Source organism: Tachypleus tridentatus, chromosome 10 (genome assembly GCF_004210375.1).
Source record: "Tachypleus tridentatus isolate NWPU-2018 chromosome 10, ASM421037v1, whole genome shotgun sequence".
NCBI lineage: Eukaryota > Metazoa > Arthropoda > Merostomata > Xiphosura > Limulidae > Tachypleus > Tachypleus tridentatus.
This window is the reverse complement of record NC_134834.1, coordinates 81653510-81671437: the sequence shown is the minus strand read 5'-3', so window position 1 is coordinate 81671437 and position 17928 is coordinate 81653510. Positions and strand designations below refer to the sequence as shown.

Sequence of the window (17928 nt, the reverse complement as noted above, 5' to 3'; positions counted from 1 at the left end):
GGTGTTACCTCAACCAGTACTAACTGTAATTATTAACAATATCCTTGGTATTGTTTTAAATATTATTTTTTGTTGCTCGTGTGTTCTTCGTGACCGTGTAATTGAAAAGTCGTTCTAGTCTTTGTTCCTCTGTCATAAACTTTACATATCACAATGTGGCTATAAATTAAACAGAAGCAAGGTTATGTTTAGCTTATGGTAATTTTTATGTTGTTGTCGCATATTTGTATTCTAAGATGCACTGAAATGTTTCGTGTGTTTGTTTTAATGTTAGTTGTGGTAGAAAATTACATCACTACCCTTGCCACAGGCGTGTCCCCAGTTAGGTAATAAGAGCAATCTTCGCCATCCACTGATTATGGCATACCAATGTACCACGTACCAGTAACTGGCTTTTCCTTCATCTGGTTCTTCAGCGCCCATGTCCAGTATACTTCTATCGATTACTTCATTTACACAGACCACCACAGAGGATAACTTCACAGTAACGAAACCACATATACACACACTAGCATACACTGAATTACGAAGAATTAAAACTTTATATGTAATTTAGTCTTTCTTTGGCAACTGCTTATATAATAGGAGATAGGTTTCCATAACAACGCGAGGTAGTAAGAATAACATTTTCTGGAGAAAAAAAAAACGATATTGCATATTTGTGCCAATTCTTTCGCAATTTAGGAAAAATTACAGACATGTTGGAACCTAGGTTTTATTCAAAGGAATATTTCAATAGCTCTTTTTATTGTCTTACTAACTGTAGATTCCTGAAAAGACATTTCGCATCTCGAGCGATCTTGTGACATTTTTGTAAAGTAATGAACACTGGAACAGAAACGTAATAGAAGAGACGACGTGATATATGTGGTACATCTAACTTTATAACACAGCACGTCAAAGTGAAAGACCAACAGTATTCAAGCTGTTTCTATCAGCAGAAGACTAGAAAAGGAAAAAGGAACGGTTGTCTTAACCCCTAGAGTTGCCCTTGGAGCTATTTGTCTTGAAACGTTTTATTCTGCTTTTTGCAGTGTCGTGGTTCATGTATAACAGAGGGCGAACAACGACCTGGAACAAAAAAAAATTAAAAAGAAAGTTTTTACACAATGAAGAACAATTTCCAACCTGCTTGCAAGACTCCAGTAGTTCAGCTGGAATGCATGTTCCTCAACACAGTAACAGAGTAGCCTAAACAAGGATGTGTTATGTGTCTAACACACAAAAGTCGCGCACTTTGAATCGCGTCTTCGGTGCAACTTTTCACAGAATGCCTGTGTAGACAAACTGGTACATCAAGATGGGTTGAAAGGAGCGAAATGCGCAACCAGTCTCTTCTTAACTATAAAATATTTTCAAAATAAAATCACTTTTGAATTTAAATTTTTAAAGCTGAAAAAGTAGGGTCAATGAACAGTTTAAGCATCAGTTTAACCAAGCTTAAAATGCGTACTACATATACGAGATTCAGAGAATCTCTTCATCAGTTAAAGTACGCCCCCAAACAAAACGCATGGAACTGAAGGTCGTGCAGAAAATGACTGAATTCTCATGATGGGAAAATAAGATATGAAAAAAAAGAACTTGTAAACCATACAAAAGACAAACCATGCAAACTCCAATATCAGTTATCAATCTGGAATATTTGCGCTGTCAGTTCGGTTTGTGTTTTAAGAGTGTATAAATAAAGAAAAACATTTTGGTATTATAAGGTCGTTTATTTCTAGTATTAAAATGTCTTTTATACACCAATATGCACTACACAAATTAACTGATGCTTTGTTACCAGCGTCTTGTAAACATGATATTAACTAGAGACTCTCTTAATTAACAGTACACGCTCTATTATTAGCCCTACTAACGTGGCATTACATTCGATTACGCCCTGCAACAAGCGACACTACAAGCCTGTAATACATTTGTCCAAACTGACTCCTCAAAATATACCTGTGTATCAAAACTTATGGTATACTGACTATATTATGCTATCTGAGGGTACTGCAATGAATACTTCTTTATCGAAACGTATAGTACACCGACTTTAAGGCAGGGGCGTAGATCCTGGGGGCATGGGGTGATACATCCCCCTTCATTTTAAGTGGGGGGTATGGTGCATACAATCATTCCCCCCTACAGTTTGGTCTGTTGAATTGTTTTATTGCATCACATGCCCACAAATTGTGTGTTTGTTCTTGTGATTCTCGTGTTCTTACCAATCAAATTACACAATTAGGCCTATATGTAGGCTTTTTCAGTACATCTTTAATATAGGAGTGCTTCTAAACTTTTCTATCTAAGCGATAGTTCGTAAGTATCAGTCAGTAGGCCTAAGTATACATCCAAGTATCGTGGCAACAAGGTTACTCTGTGACTGTATGTTTACAGCTTTCAGGTTCACGTAATCAGAGATTACCAATTTGCAAATTGAACAGTCCACATAAGTGGTTGCAAAAATCATCCCCTCCATCGGGTGTAAAAAATCTACGCCTCTGCTCTGAGATATCATGTGAATAAGAAAGGTTAAGGTAGCCAGGGAACCTCCGAATAAACCAAGCGAATAAAATAGTTAGGTTTAAAGTAACCAGGGAACATCCAGAAGAATCAAGGGAATAGATGAGAAAGTTGGGTTTCACATGAAACTACAAACTCTATTAGCCAAAGCACGTTCGGCGTGCTCGCGATGTTACTGCTATTGTTTTCTACAGCAGTACGTGTTAAAACAAGTAAATTAATATTAATGACCTAAAACGTCCAGAAGACGTTTTTTTCGAAGGTAAAGATATGCGGTTTCTAAGTGATAAACCATAAAGATAAAACTTGATATTCTATAATTTCCACTGGAAATACTTTAGTCAGAAGTCCTTTAAGTGCTCGAAATAATCGCAGTTTCTGAAGGAGAGCAGAGGTAGGAATACAAGTTTCATAGACGGTTATTGTGCTTTTTGTTCATGTAAAAAATGTACTTAATAAATTTATATGAATTACACTTATAGCTATAAACGCAGAACAAAAATAATGTTCGACAATAATAATATCCTATTTTTTAATGTCTATATACGCAACATCTGCATTTTGATTTTGCGGTACTCCAAAAAAAAACAAAAAAAACTAGCACACGTACTTACCCTTTATCTCGATTATACAAGATTGATTATGGTGTAATTGCGGGATCTAAACCCATCACCGAACATACTCACCAACTCACCCATGGGGACGTTATAATGCACCGATCAACATCACTATTCAAGTACATTTACACGAAATTCAATAGCACAAAACCATATTCATTATACAACCACACATTTAATAAACATATGGAAACCTTTAAAATAACTAGCAGATAAGCGTGACCCATAATAATTTGAAAACAACTTTTTAATATAAAATCCGATCTGATAACTAAATATTCAATTACTAACGGTATTTCATTTTCCACTCTAATATTTGTTTGTCTATTTCGTTTTTAGAGCAAAGCCACGTTAATATACTTGATGTGTCCACTGCCAGGAATCGATCTTGTATATCCGTAGACTTACCCTCTGTTCCTCCTGGGGACACACACACACTGCTATATAAACCGAGTCCTTAACTAACGCTTTAAAAACATAGAACTTCCATAAACGTTTCGTTGTCGTTCTGTCCTTCTCGTCGTTATGTGACACTCGACTTTGAAGTTACAAAAGGTGAAAAGTTTCCAATAACTTGTGCATTTTATTCATTGCAAGTGTCACAGAAAGCAGTTTTTTGAAAACTAATATCTGATCTCGGTTTTCAATATGAATTTTATTTTATAAACAAGGCTTCAGAGAAGAGGCAACGCGTCTATCGAACCTGTGTGTTTTCTTACTAAGTTAGGGTACAAGCACAAGTTAGCTTCCATACAACATACAGTAATCCACTTACTTATAAATGGTGGTTAAAACGCGCGGCCATAAAGAAAAAACGTTAAAAATATGATAATTAAATACCTAACAAGAAACTTGCTGGTAAGGATAACTTATTCTCCTTCCATAAAACTTAGCCCGACATGGCCAAGTGTGTTAAAGCGTTCGACTCACAATCCGAGGGGCGCAGGTTCGAATCCCAGTAGCACCAAACATGCTCGCCCTTTTAGCTGTGGCGGCGTTATAATGTGACGGTCAATCCCATTATTCGTTGGTAAAAGAGTAGCCCAAGAGTTGGCGGTGGGTGGTGATGACTAGCTGTCTTCCCTCTAGTCTTACAATGCTAAATTAGGGACGGCTAGCGCGGATAGCCCTGGAGTAGCTTTGCGCGAAATTCAAAACAAACAAACCTTCCATAAAACTAAAGCTACAAACAGATTACAATCCTGAATATCATATGGAGAAAAGATCCAAATGAATAATTTGCTGACGACATAGTGCAATTAATTCATCACGAAAAATATATCCATATATAGTTTGTTAAAACTCCCAAAGTAGAAAACCATCTTGAAATAATAATGAAAAAAAGATTTCGGGCATCACATATTAAAAAACGTTTCGTTTTTTAAACATTCCACTTTCACCTTGCCCTACAAGTACGAAAGGTTTTATATTTGTTCTGACGACATTAATTACACTGCACAACAAAGATTTTGCTTCTTGAACACTGTTGGATGTTCCTTATAGATTTTTTGGCTGCTGATCACGAAAATCACATCCAAATTTGCCCATCAGGTACCGTTTCATTTAAATCTTCAGTTTTGCTACAATGGAAAAACGATATCAAGGTATCGTTTGACTACTGTTGGACACTGCAACGTGATGCACCGGACACTGAATACAAACAAAAATCAGGAGCAAAACACTTTTAATTATGTGGAACTTAATAGCGTATTAGAAACATAAACGCAATTAAATACGTTATTGCCGGTAAACAGTTAATTGTCGATTTCTCAAAGTTGCTACGTGATGAAACAAAACCAAAACTATATTTGTGCATACCCACCAGGTACCTGTCACAATCAGCAAAAACTTTTCAGGAAGCAAAACTTTTCAAAACAATTGTTGTGCAGTGAATTTATTAAAATTTTAAGCAGCCTCTGAAGACCTTCTTATTGAATTCAACTTATAATTCAACGTTTTTATTATCCACCTCATATGATGTTTGTTTCTAATCTTCACATAAATCTACTTATATATATGCTAGCCGTCCCAAATTTGGAAACGATGGACTAGAAACAAGGTAAATAATCAACAACACTAATCGCCAACTCAAACTGAATAGTTGGACTTGACCGTTACTATTATAACGCACTCACGAACACAGAGTGAGAAGCAGAACTTTACAGCAACGGGACACGAACCATGATTACTAGGATTCCTAGTACGGTACTCTAACCACTATGGCTACGTCTGTGTCTTCTTATACGGAATTGTTCTAAGTACGAGGTATGTTTCGTTTCATGCTGAACCACACCCTGACTAAAAATCCAAGTTCATGACATTAATTATAAATAGAATAAGCAGTCAAAATCCATCAATAAAGTTTGATTTTCAAAAATACATTCACTTTGGTTAATTAATTGTATGTTCCAAAAAATAAGGTCATAGTAATTCTTAATGATATCAAACTATTAAAATGTTATATATTATTTATGAAAAATCTCAAATCTACATTTCTATGGCGCTTTATTTTTGCATCACTTCACCCAAACTTAGTTAACACAAAATCTCTTTCTGGTGTTTTTGGGTAGCAGAGCAAGGTAATTGTGTCCTGGATGTGTTGGAAACGTCACTGAAAATTCTGGAATCTAACTGTATCCAAATACAAAATCCATATGCAGTGGTAACGTACTTCACTGAGCAGTCAAAGAGACACGGGATTCTGGAGTGACCGTACCACATTACTCACAACGATTACACATTCATAATGACCTTTTCTTTTAATACTCAAATACAATTTCGTGACCTTTCTTCATTGTCTATTGTAGGTTAGAAACTGTTACTTAACTTTTGATCTGGAGAAAGGCCAGTATCACCACTGTCATCCTCAACACCAAAGAGTAACAAAGTTCCAGTCAGCGTGGTTTATAGCTATCTACTGAAGACCAGTTGGACTCTGGTGTGAGAAACAGGAGTAACAGTAAGCAGAAAAGAAGAAGCAAGTTCACGTCAGTTACACAACAAGAAACAGTGTCATGCAGTAAGGGGTTTCTACTGATGATGTGGTCGGTCAGATTTTGTCCGATTTGGAAAATGTAAATTCTCTTCGTCATACGTCACCGTGAGATACATGTTGTACAAGTTTCACCAAAATCAGATAAATCCCGGATTTCTTATGTCTGATCCCAGCCACCGAGGAGCCTCTGACTGACGCTGAGTTAACAATAATTAAAAAAAAAAACACGGATAACTAAAGGAACAAAAATTGTTTCTCTCAATTTTCACACTCATCAAAATTTACAAGAAAATTTTACACGACCAGAACACCATTATATCATGGTGACCACAAAGAACATTCCCTCTATCAATGTAAGTCCCGAGTCATAACTCTCCTCCAGTCTACACTATAATAGACTTCACGCTTGTCTGTGTGAATATTACAGTGTACTGATTAGTGGATGACGGCTGGAACTGGTACGGTTGTTCTGAGTGCAACAGGGATTTGTAGAATTAATCCATCGTTCGTGCCTTGTGTGATTCTGCCTACTATCAATTTTAGCGGAGGTAAATTAAAAATGCTTGCATCATATGCTGTCAGCAGCATAGAAAGGCTGAAGCATTCCTATTTCGCCTCACCCAATCAGGTACCGCTCTTTCATTAACGTTAGCTTGGTACAGTCACCGAATCTACTAATAACTTAAACTATTTGTATACCACACGTGATATGCATTCAATGTTCCTTTCACGTGAAGAAACTTTTCGTTCACCCGAGTGATCTCGTGTTTATTTGAGGATAGTTTCCAATGTCTAATATCGTTATCATTCTTCATTTAAACAGACAAAAGAACAAAAGAAAATGTGCACGAATTATGAAAGGTTTTTGGTAAAACAAGAAAGATTCGTTCTGTTATAAGTACAGCAAAACACCTAAGTTTAGTTCTGCATGACAGTTGACAGCACAGCTGATGTTGATTTACTTTATCTATATCTTGTGCGATAATGGCACCTGGTGAGAATGAATCATGTCTCTCTCTCTCTCTCTGTGAACTAAATGTGAAATTTACACCAGCCACCTCACCATCTCCAGTTCACAGTGCATCAACCCGCCTTTTTTAAAAGCGTTTAAACACCTTAAAAGCGAGTTGGTAAAATTTTGCACGCTATTACTTATACGAATCATAACATGTCATTGTAAAACAGCAGCACCACTATATTCCCATAACAAACAGCTGTTTACTTGTAGCTATTTGCAATATGCTATGAGCTGTGCCCATTAAAAGAGTTCGAACTTCAAATTTCAGTGTTATGAGTTATCATGTCTACCGCTGAGCCACCAAGACATGGTAACCGTTGAATAATTCCAACGTAAAGACGATTTTGAAAAATATTAAAATATTCGAGGTTTTCTGTTTGAATATAAGAATACAAAAGAAAAGATTATAGTTTTACATGTTCACACTATTTTTATATCTTCAATATGACCTTCAAAATGTTATCTTCAGTATATTAATAGTCTCATTAGCACTATTCCATTAATGTTTTATTTATATTACTTCAGTGGACAAGCATCTCCCTCAAAAGCAAAACTCATGCTAGTGGTCTGCTACTGCTATTAACTACATACAAACCAAATCGTATCGAACCTCTTTTATTCCAAACAATAATACTAACCTAACAACAAAATTTAAAGAATATGAAAGCCAAAGTATTAGAAACTTCGACTATTTATTCACGATTGAACAAAAGTAGCAGTTATGCGTGAAATGGTCTTGTCATTTAACAAATACAATGTATCGTATACACCTATAAAATAGTTATGTTGAATTAAGCACAAAGCTACTCATTGGGCTATCTGTGCTCTGCCCACCACGGGTATCGAAAACCGGTTTTTAGTGTTGTAAGTCCGCAGACATACCGCTGAGCCACTGGGGAGCCACCTATAAAATCACACCATAAATTAGTCCATAATTAAAGTGTCAGGTGATATTAGTGATATCATGTACGGTTCTGAAAGTCTATTAAGGTTTGACAACAATATCTTCTGCCAATCTATGATACGTATGTATCTGTTATGCATAAATAAATACAGTTAGGCCTAAAAACAATACTTGGATTAATGTGAAAAACAAAACTCAATTATTTTTTTTCCTTTGAAGTATTTACAATGCGAAACTGCCGTTTACAAACCTGACCTGCTAATATCAAACCACGTTTATTATAGAGTTTGTGCACATTTTTTGTTTTTACATATACCAATCACACTATTAACAAAGACTTGAGTTTCGATATCCGTGGTGGGAACAGAACAGATAGCCAATCGTGTAGCTTAGCGCTTAACTACAAACAAACAAACGACTTGAACTTCTAAAATGACAAACTAACTTCGTTACTGTTCACAGAACAGAACAAGAATAAAAACAACCTAATGATGCAAACGTGACGAACAAACTCGACGCAAGACTGAGATAAGTTAGTAAGTGCCAATAAATGTTCGTAAATGACAGAATAATAGTTTTTGATCTTGCAAATTATTCACGATTTTAATATTTCGACCTACACGAATCTTTTTGTTTGTTCTTATTTGACGCACAGATACACGAAGGCTATCTGCGCTAGTCGTCCCTAATTTAGCAGTGTAATACTAGAGGGAAGACAGCTAGTCATCACCACCCACTAACTCTTCAGCTACTCTTTTTCCCAATGAATAGTGGGATTGACCGTCACATTATAGCTCCCACGGCTGAAAGAGCGAGCATATTTGGTGGGATGGGGTTTGGAACCCACAACCTTCGGAATACGAGTCGAACGCCATAACCACCTGGGCATACAAAGCCAGACGAATCTGAGAGGCATACAATGTTATGACAGTTATATGTATTATTGTGATATACACAAACACACAAAAAGTAAAATTAAATTGTCCTTATAAAAACATATCTTGGCTAAAACACAAAACGTGTTAACATGAATATTGTACTCGACAGATTACATGCAGTAGTAATAATGTTATGAAAGGGGGCGCCATTTTAAAATAATATACACGTATTTTTTTTTTACAGAGAAAATGTTCGTTTCAGGTATTTCCACGAAGCTACACGAGATATCTGCGCAAGTCGTCCCTAATTGTTGAATTCGTAGACTAAAGAGAAATTAGCTAGTGAACAGTACTCACTTCCTACTCTTCGACTAATCTAACAGTAGGATTTGACCGTCACTCTTATAACGCAACCACGACCGTAAATAATAAAACGCGATTCACTGGCAACCTGATAGAAGACACAGATAATCGAATCCACACTCTGGAACTAACAACTTGGTCGTTTCAAGCCCCTGTTTGGCCAGAGATTATCGCCCTGAAAACCAGCCTTCTGATAAAATGCTACACACAAACACGTCTTTTTCAAAGTACGATAACGGAAAAATAATTAAATCTGTGGTTGTTTGCTCTTTTCAGAAATTATTTGCAGTTTAAAATACGCTATTTTCGTCTATTTTTAAGCAGTGATAGATTTAAGGTTTAGTTGGCCCTACATCCCATGTAATTTTACATAGAATAAAATTATCAATGAGCCCTCATTAAGACCATGGACCCTGAGGCTAAACTCTCGCTAGCCCCTACCTAAATACGCCACTCTTGTAAGTTTCTGAACAATCCAAGCGTTCCGAGTGCAAAATTTAGGGCTGAATCTATGTATCAGTTGCTTATGCTTACGTAGATATATATAAAAGCATAAGTAGATTTTTTCCTCAGACTCTAATTCTTCTTTCCATTACTTCCAGTGTAATTTATTACAGAAGTTTAACAATTTCATATAAAATTACGTTATGGGTGAACTTATTTAAACCTAACAATACGCATTCTGAATGTCACAATATATTGCATTAAATCGAAGCTGGTAAAAAATAATTAGGCAGTAATACGTTATTATATTACCTATCTTTAGCTGAAGCTATAATTATCTTGAGGAAAAGCAAGTTTCACAACATTTCCAACTAAAGTGTGCACTTTGTGCGATATAAACTTAATAATGAGATGTTAATACGTTCAAGTTGGAATAGAATAGATTGGAACAAAACAACAAGAATATGTCATTACGTACTTGTCAGTTCTCTCGTAGCAAGCTTGGAGTGGACGTAAATCAATAACCTTATGGCAAGTAACAGATTTCAGAGTTGTCTCAGATTAAATATCAGCCACCTAACTACCACCGAACAAACAAATAACACCAATGGATCAATAACTGGATTAATTATTTAAAAACTCTATTTTGAACAGCTAGACACTAATGAGAGGAGTATTCATGTACTAAGTTGGAAATATAGAAAAAAGGAAAAAAAACGTAATACACTAATGAATTAAGCTGTGAATAACTGTAAATTCGGGTTTTCACCAAATGTTGTGCCTGATTATTAAAAAACAAACAGATTACTGGGATAAGATATCAATTACATTCAGCATAAATGAAGCTAAATACAGGATACAGAGAACCCAACATAGGACACAAGGACGCAAAACCACTAAGCCCAAGACATTCTGGTACTTAAACCTGAGGAATACAATGCAGGAACAAATATGAGGAAATAAATAAACCAACTGATTTGGTTTCCTTACTTTCGCTGCGCATAGGATATCAGTCATAACTTCCCGTAATTTAGTAGTGATATAATATAGGAAGGCATTAAGTCCCCCACAACTCTTTTACCAACGAATAGTGGAATCGACTGACAAATTATAACGACCCATGACTGAAAGGGCGAACAAGTTCTATGACGGGGATTCCAACCCATGATCCACAGATGGTGAGCTGAGTAACATAACCACCAGAGCAAAACAACTGAACCTGAGAAACTGGGCGAGGGAACAAATATTATACACGCACCGAGCTCCTGCATCAAGGACTGGTTACATCCGGGACATAGGAATACAAGAAATGTGCTTCTCGTTCTTCTTTATACACGTGTGAAGAATATACCACCATCATGTCACACGTTTCGCTCTACACACTGTTATTAAATACCACACTGCCTTTATAATCATCTTGTGTGTATAACAAAATTTACATAGTTATTGTAATTTAGGTATATGATATTTGATAGCAAATTGTACTGGAAAACCAGTTTATTATAGCACATAATGCTTTAAACATATATCCACTGAATAACATAGACTTATAGAAATAGTTACTAAATATAACATCACAAAACTTGGTGTTCTAGAAACTCGTGTACACATACGCGATGTGAAGAAAAACCAAAAATTTTACAAAAAAACACTGAACTAATATTAAACGAACCCCCAAATACAGCAATACAACTAAAACAAACAACACTGAACCAGTATTACAGTAATGCTTACAGCAAGGCGATACGAGTAAACCAGATCATGTCTTTTGTTTAAAACCACGATTCAAATATGGTGTTACAAACACTCAAGAAATGTCAAAACGATGTTTAAAGTACAGTGAGACACGAACCATCAGTGAACTGCATTTCAAACTACTTAAAAAAAACAAATGTGACTGAAGAAAGCAAACAACGTGTTATTGTTAGAACCACACTTAAAACACACCGTCACAAACATCGAATAACTGTTAAAACCCATGTTTAGAGCACAGTGCTATTGACAACAACGCACACACAATCGCTGTTCGAACTTAAATTGTAACAGTACCAGGAGGAAACACCGATCTGCTATAAGAATCAGGTTTAAGACACGAAAGACAATGATTTTTTTATTGGCTTTGATAACGAACCGTAGCTTGTTAATACCACTTGTCAAATGTAGTTATTACTGCGTTTATACCACGAGGTGCTTTCGCCAGGTAGACCTTCCTTTTTCGTGTCAGATGAAAAGAAACCCAATAACTCGAACGTTTTTGGTTTGTTCCTTTGGGAGGGGAACCTTCTTTCTATCAGAAAATAAGAAACCCTTGGAAATTAGCACTGTTAATGTTAATCGGTGTACAATATTTTAAACCGTGACAGAAACTTTCCAGGTCACTCTAATCAAAACTAAATATTGACTCAAAATAGTTCCTGTGAAATACTTTCTCGTAGCTACAAAGACGGTCTTGTGTTGGTAACGTGTTTATCAGCAATGCGAAGTCTTTATTCGCTATACCAATGCTATTACTACATTATGACCGACTCCTAAACCAGAAAATAGTAGTAAGAAAAGACGATACACATTTATCCTTGTATTATACACATATAACTTTCAAACAACCTTTAATAAAATACAAGGAACCTCAACCAGAACTGTTGTAAGGAAAAATTTCAAGTATTTAATTTGAAATTGAAAATAGAAGATAATTTTGATAAAAAGAAAGTTAAACAAAACATATAATCACTGAAGTTTAAACTGATTCTGGATTCTTTAACCGTTCCATGACTTCATTGTTTTTATGAAATTTTATTCTAAGTCGATGAACATACAACGTACACGGTACTGTTCTATATACAAACTGATATTACCAATTACAAACAACAAACTTCAATACATTAGTGGAAGAAAAGACGCAGGATAAGTATAATATTCATCGAATGGGAAACTTTGGGAAACTTTATTATTGAAGTGAAAGAACCCAAGAGAAAAGTTCATTTTAAACTGTGATACAAGTGGTTCCAGTGTCAGTAATTATATTGTCTTAAAATTTACTGGGACTCTTGTTTTAATACCATTTACTAACAGGACTCCATTAAATTTACAGTGGGAGATTTAAGAAAACTGGATAAAAGATGAGAGGGAAAATATTAAATACGTGATCAATTTCTAATTAACTCCAAAACAGATTTGTGATGAAACTATATTTATACATTATAATTTGTGAAATAATTTTACCAACGCCCTCTGCTTTAAGACCCGTTGTAAACTAGTAATGACAACTGTACAATGTAAAACACATTTTTTTAAACTACAGTCTATATTCGACAACCCAGAGAGAGAGAGAGATCTACCCGTATTATTGTATATAAATCACTGACTGGCCTATTTGTTCCATCCTAGGCATATGGCTGTTTTCAGGAGACAATCGCGGTGTCATCGGCGTTGGCCAATACAGATGAAGTATAGAAAAGAAAACGGTCGTGGAACCCATGAACAATAAACCTTATTCGTGCCAAATACAATGCCACTATTGTTACTTTGTTATAACCAATACCCTTGAAGAAGGGAAGGGAGTTTAACTGTAGCAATAATCTTTTCTTATACCCTTGATGGGGGGGGGGAGGTAACTGTAAGAATAACATTTTCCTAAAATGTTTAGCTCCTCTTCCCTGCTACCCCCCAACAATAGCTTCCGATCGTAGCCAAACTTGCTAATTCTGCTTCAATGGGTCAGGATTTCCTTTATCACAAAAAAGAATCAATATTCTGTCTGCTGACCCCAGTACTGACTACAGACACTAAGCTTTACCCCTTTCACGTTTCCCTTAAGTTAACTGAGAAGGTGGAGGGAGGATTCCGATATATTAGCACAGTTCCTTGAAACTGACAAACAGGTATATAAAACTGAAATAATTCCTATAACTAAGAATTTGCTGTTAAATGTAACTTGTGGAAAATAACAAAATATAAAGAGTCACTCATTTGAGACAGGATAATTACAGTAAAAAGGCATTCTCTAATACTCAAGTTACAACACGTAGAAGGAAACAGGACACTATCGCCACCATGTGGTATAAAATGGAACCTGTTTACACGTCATTTACTAATACAACAAAAATCATACACAAGTGGCACATGAGTGACCGACGCTATGTTGCTATACACCTAAGTTTTAGTAGTTTTTTTACTGATGAATTGTAATATAGATCATATTTCCCCTTATACTGTATCAAAATCCACATCTTATACAAAAGAAATAAGGCTGTATGGTTTAATATTTGCTCTGATCTACCACCTAAGTTGTTGGTAATTCTTGGGGTTTTGTGTATTTTACTCGGTTCAAGATATTTGCTTATTACAAAGTCACAGTTCAGCGATTTCTATTTTAGAGACAAAATGTAGCTTTTTATTACAACGTGACGCTTAAAAAAACTGAGCTTTTTTACGATCTTGCTTTATTATTCGTTCGATGTTTCGCTGCATGCTTCCTGTTTGGGTTAGCATGAAAAATATGCTCAGAAAGCCTTGATTGGTTACGACGCTACGCCACTGAACCAAATTACAGGGGCGTTCAAAATCATTTCGTCACGTGGGTTCAACAACGCTTGCTGCGTATAGCGAAATACGTTCAACCGACCGGCAGCTACCTTCTGTCTGATACGGCTGTGTTGTCTATCGCTCCCGGCTACGCCCGGTTTGCCTGCTTGTCTAACTTCATGCCCTCGCTAGCTAGTCGAGTGTTTGGCTGAGACGGAGGCGCTGATCTCGCTCTATCACCCGTAAGGAGTGGCTAGGAACATTCGTACACAAAAACTGGAAACGTCAGCTACGGTTCTTTTTTTTTTTTCAGTATTTTGCCTCAGTCTAAGGATATATTTCCCCTTAAGGAACTTGCAGGTTTGAACTCTACCACAACACAGTCATAGAAAGTTTTGCTGGTACCGTATACCAACATTATTCAACAACGTGAATATAATATGTACACATACGAAGACGATTATAAATTAATACGATATCATGTCGAAATCATTGCGAAGTCTTCTCTAACAAATGTAACAACAATTTTCAAACACGACATCCTCTACCTGCTTATAACACCAGCTTCTCTGCAACTTCGTCACAGCAATATATTACGAATGTATTCCCACCAGATATGCTGCCCCTAGCGTTTTCTATGTGGAAATTAGTACAAACGTATGATGGAAGAATAATCAAAACATTCTAACAAACAACGTGCTTTGGTAGCAATAAAAATGGTTGCTAAATATTCGTACAAGTTAACCTCTATACAGCTTGTTAAAATACATACTTTAATAAATTATGTTATTATAAATGAAAGAAAAGGACAAACATATTTTAATCAACAGATACAATTCTGACCAATTGTTAAAACAATCTCGCAGGTAATGATACAAACAATAACAAAAAGTCAAATCACTGTTAAAACCACGCCACAAGTAGTTTTAAATATAAAAAACGTCGAACCGCCAGTAAAATCATGCGGCAAGCAACACAAAACTTCGAGCTACTGTTAAAACCAAACCGTGTGCACAGTTACAAAAATCAAAATGTAAAAGAGTTCTCATAAAACTTAAACAACACAAAACGCCGAACCACTATTAAACCCATCTTGCAAACAACACGAAACGTCGACCAATGTTGAACGTAATATACCAATTAAAGCGTGACAGCAACAAAAAAACGAAGTATTTTTATTAGCTATTATTAAGTATTATGCTAAAACGTAACAAAATCACTGTTAAATCTGTGTTATTAAGTGTTTCTAAAAATACAGACTAATTATTTTTGTATTTAATGCAAAAATTTGAGCTTTCGTTACTTACCTTACTCTGTTGTTAAAATTTACAGTCGCTGTATGTGGCCAATGGTCGGTAACGACTTCGAATGCTTGTTTTTAATGTCAATATGCTTCTACATAAATCATTAGACATTAATCGCTATTTCTCTAAAACAAAATTCATATCCAAAACAACGTTGAGAAGTAACTATACTATTGTTTTAAAAAACGAACATAAACCTTTTTCAGTACTTATAAAATATGGTCGTAGAATTACTGACAAAACTAAAGTTGACAATATTGGTGTATCCTCATTACCAGTCTTTATTACCTTTTTCTGTGGCTATCTTATTTCGAACGAAGGAAGTTACGGTAATTTAATGTAGTTTATCATATTTCAGTGAAATATTATAAAGTTCGTTTCACTGCCAACAAATAATCACTACAAAGATGAGTTATTTGAATATAGTTTTCAAGAACTTTTTAAGCTAAAAAAATTAACTTAAAAACTGTTCTCTAAACCATAGGAAACCTGCACAAGCTATAGGAGACGCAACCTGCAGACACGTGAACTAGTGTGTAGCCGCTCTCTTTCGGCCTGACAACTGTGCTGCCCTTTAGAATACCTACCTGGTTCTCATCTTTGCATTCCACGAATCCGTGTTTTTCAAAGCCTCTAAAATGATGAAAACAGCTTACAATCAAACGTCAGTTGGGCAGAATCTTTCATAGGTACAAAATTGGTAAAAAGTCTTACCTTGTTTACCCGCCAAAAGTCTAAAGCAGCAGACGAGTAACGCCAGTACAGAAAATACGTTCCACGAACCTCTTCGAGCAGACGCCATCACTGCATATGACAGTTTTCTCTTCTGATAATTTACCCCTCCAATGTTCCGTTGAGCACTCTCTCATGCTCCGCCCAGCTTATTTCGAATGCGTGATGTCATTTCCGGATGCTGCAATTCGTTGGATTTCACGGGCTTCGTTTTAAAAGAATGCGATGACAGCAATTTTAGACAGGTTTGAGATACGTCTAATAGTGAAAAGTAAGTGAAATCAGTTATTAAATCACTTTATTATTTTGAACTTAATTGTGACGGTCTAAAACCTAACTTACTGTATAAAAAATCGATATAAATAGCATCAAAACGTTCACTGTGTCAGTGATATTGAGGTAAATTAACAGATTCATTAAATATCGAAATTATTTGTATTTTACGTAAGAAAACAAAAAATAAACTAGATTCAATGTGAAAGGGAAATTTCGAAATTATTTCTAACTTCTCCAATTTGAAAATTAACACTAATATAAGTGTTATGAAAAACCTTAAATAAACGGGAATTGCTAACTTAAAAAAAAATCTGTTTGTTTATTTTTGAATTTCGCGCAAAGCTACACGAGGGCTATCTGTGCTAGCCGTCCCTAATTTAGCAATTTAATAATAGAGGAAATGCAACTAGTCATCACTACCCACCGTCAACTCTTGGGCTACTCTTTTACCAACGAATAGTGGGATTGACCGTGACATTATAACTCCAACACGGCTAAAAGAGCGAGCATCTTTTGTGTACTGGGGATTTGAACCCGCGGATTACGAGTCGAGTGTCTTAACCATCTGGCCATGCTGGGCCAAGAAAATTTGATTAGTAAAGAAAGAAGTATCAGCAGGAAAAACTAAAATTGTCAGGTATTTTAAAACTTAATTTGATATATGTATACGTACTTAGTTGCTTCAGGTTTTAGACATATTAGATGTAAATTAAAGTCAGGCTTGAGATAAGTTCCATAAACACGTGCACACGCATTTAAATTCTAATCTGTTCAACATCGTGTATTTTGTTAACCACAGTATGTAGAAAAGTTCTATAGAAGGCTATGCTTTAAACTATGTGTTTCGATCTACGAAGAAACAGATCCTGAATCGTATGATATCAGTCTGAGTTATCAGTGCGTTTCAAGTAGAAGTTTCGGTTTCTAATTATCTTTATAACTCTGATCTGTATACATTTTTCAGTTGTGAGCCTATTTTAATCCCATGATATCAACTTAAGTTATTGGAACATTTCATTTTCAGTAAATGTTTAGATTCTCATGAACTTTATAATTTCGGGCTATATACAGTTTTCAAGAACGAGTCTACTCTAATTGCATGATATCAACCTGAATAATTCGAACAATCTGTGTGACATACCACAGTCCTTGTACTCTAATAAATAAATAAATTAATTTGAATATATATTTATCTTTCATTTTCGCAGTATTTATTCTCACGAGAAAAACGAAAATCCTCTCTTGGTGAAAGCTGTGTGAACGTACTGTTCCCTTTGTAATAATTTGTACAAATTTCAGTCTCCAAGTAAGAGAAGACAGTTTTCAAAACCTATAATTATTTTAATGAAATTAAATGGTATAACT

The 17928-nt window shown here is 35.5% G+C and overlaps 1 pseudogene across 1 annotated transcript in view; it reads right to left on the bottom strand.

Annotated features, from left to right (window-relative positions):
• LOC143229707 (ephrin type-A receptor 4-like) overlaps positions 1–16518 on the bottom strand; it is a 199906-nt pseudogene extending 183388 nt beyond the window's left edge. The window contains exon 1 of the transcript XR_013016011.1: positions 16270–16518. The product of XR_013016011.1 is annotated as an ephrin type-A receptor 4-like (transcript). The remainder of the gene's footprint in view (positions 1–16269) is intronic.
• Between the last annotated feature and the right edge of the window lie 1410 nt (positions 16519–17928).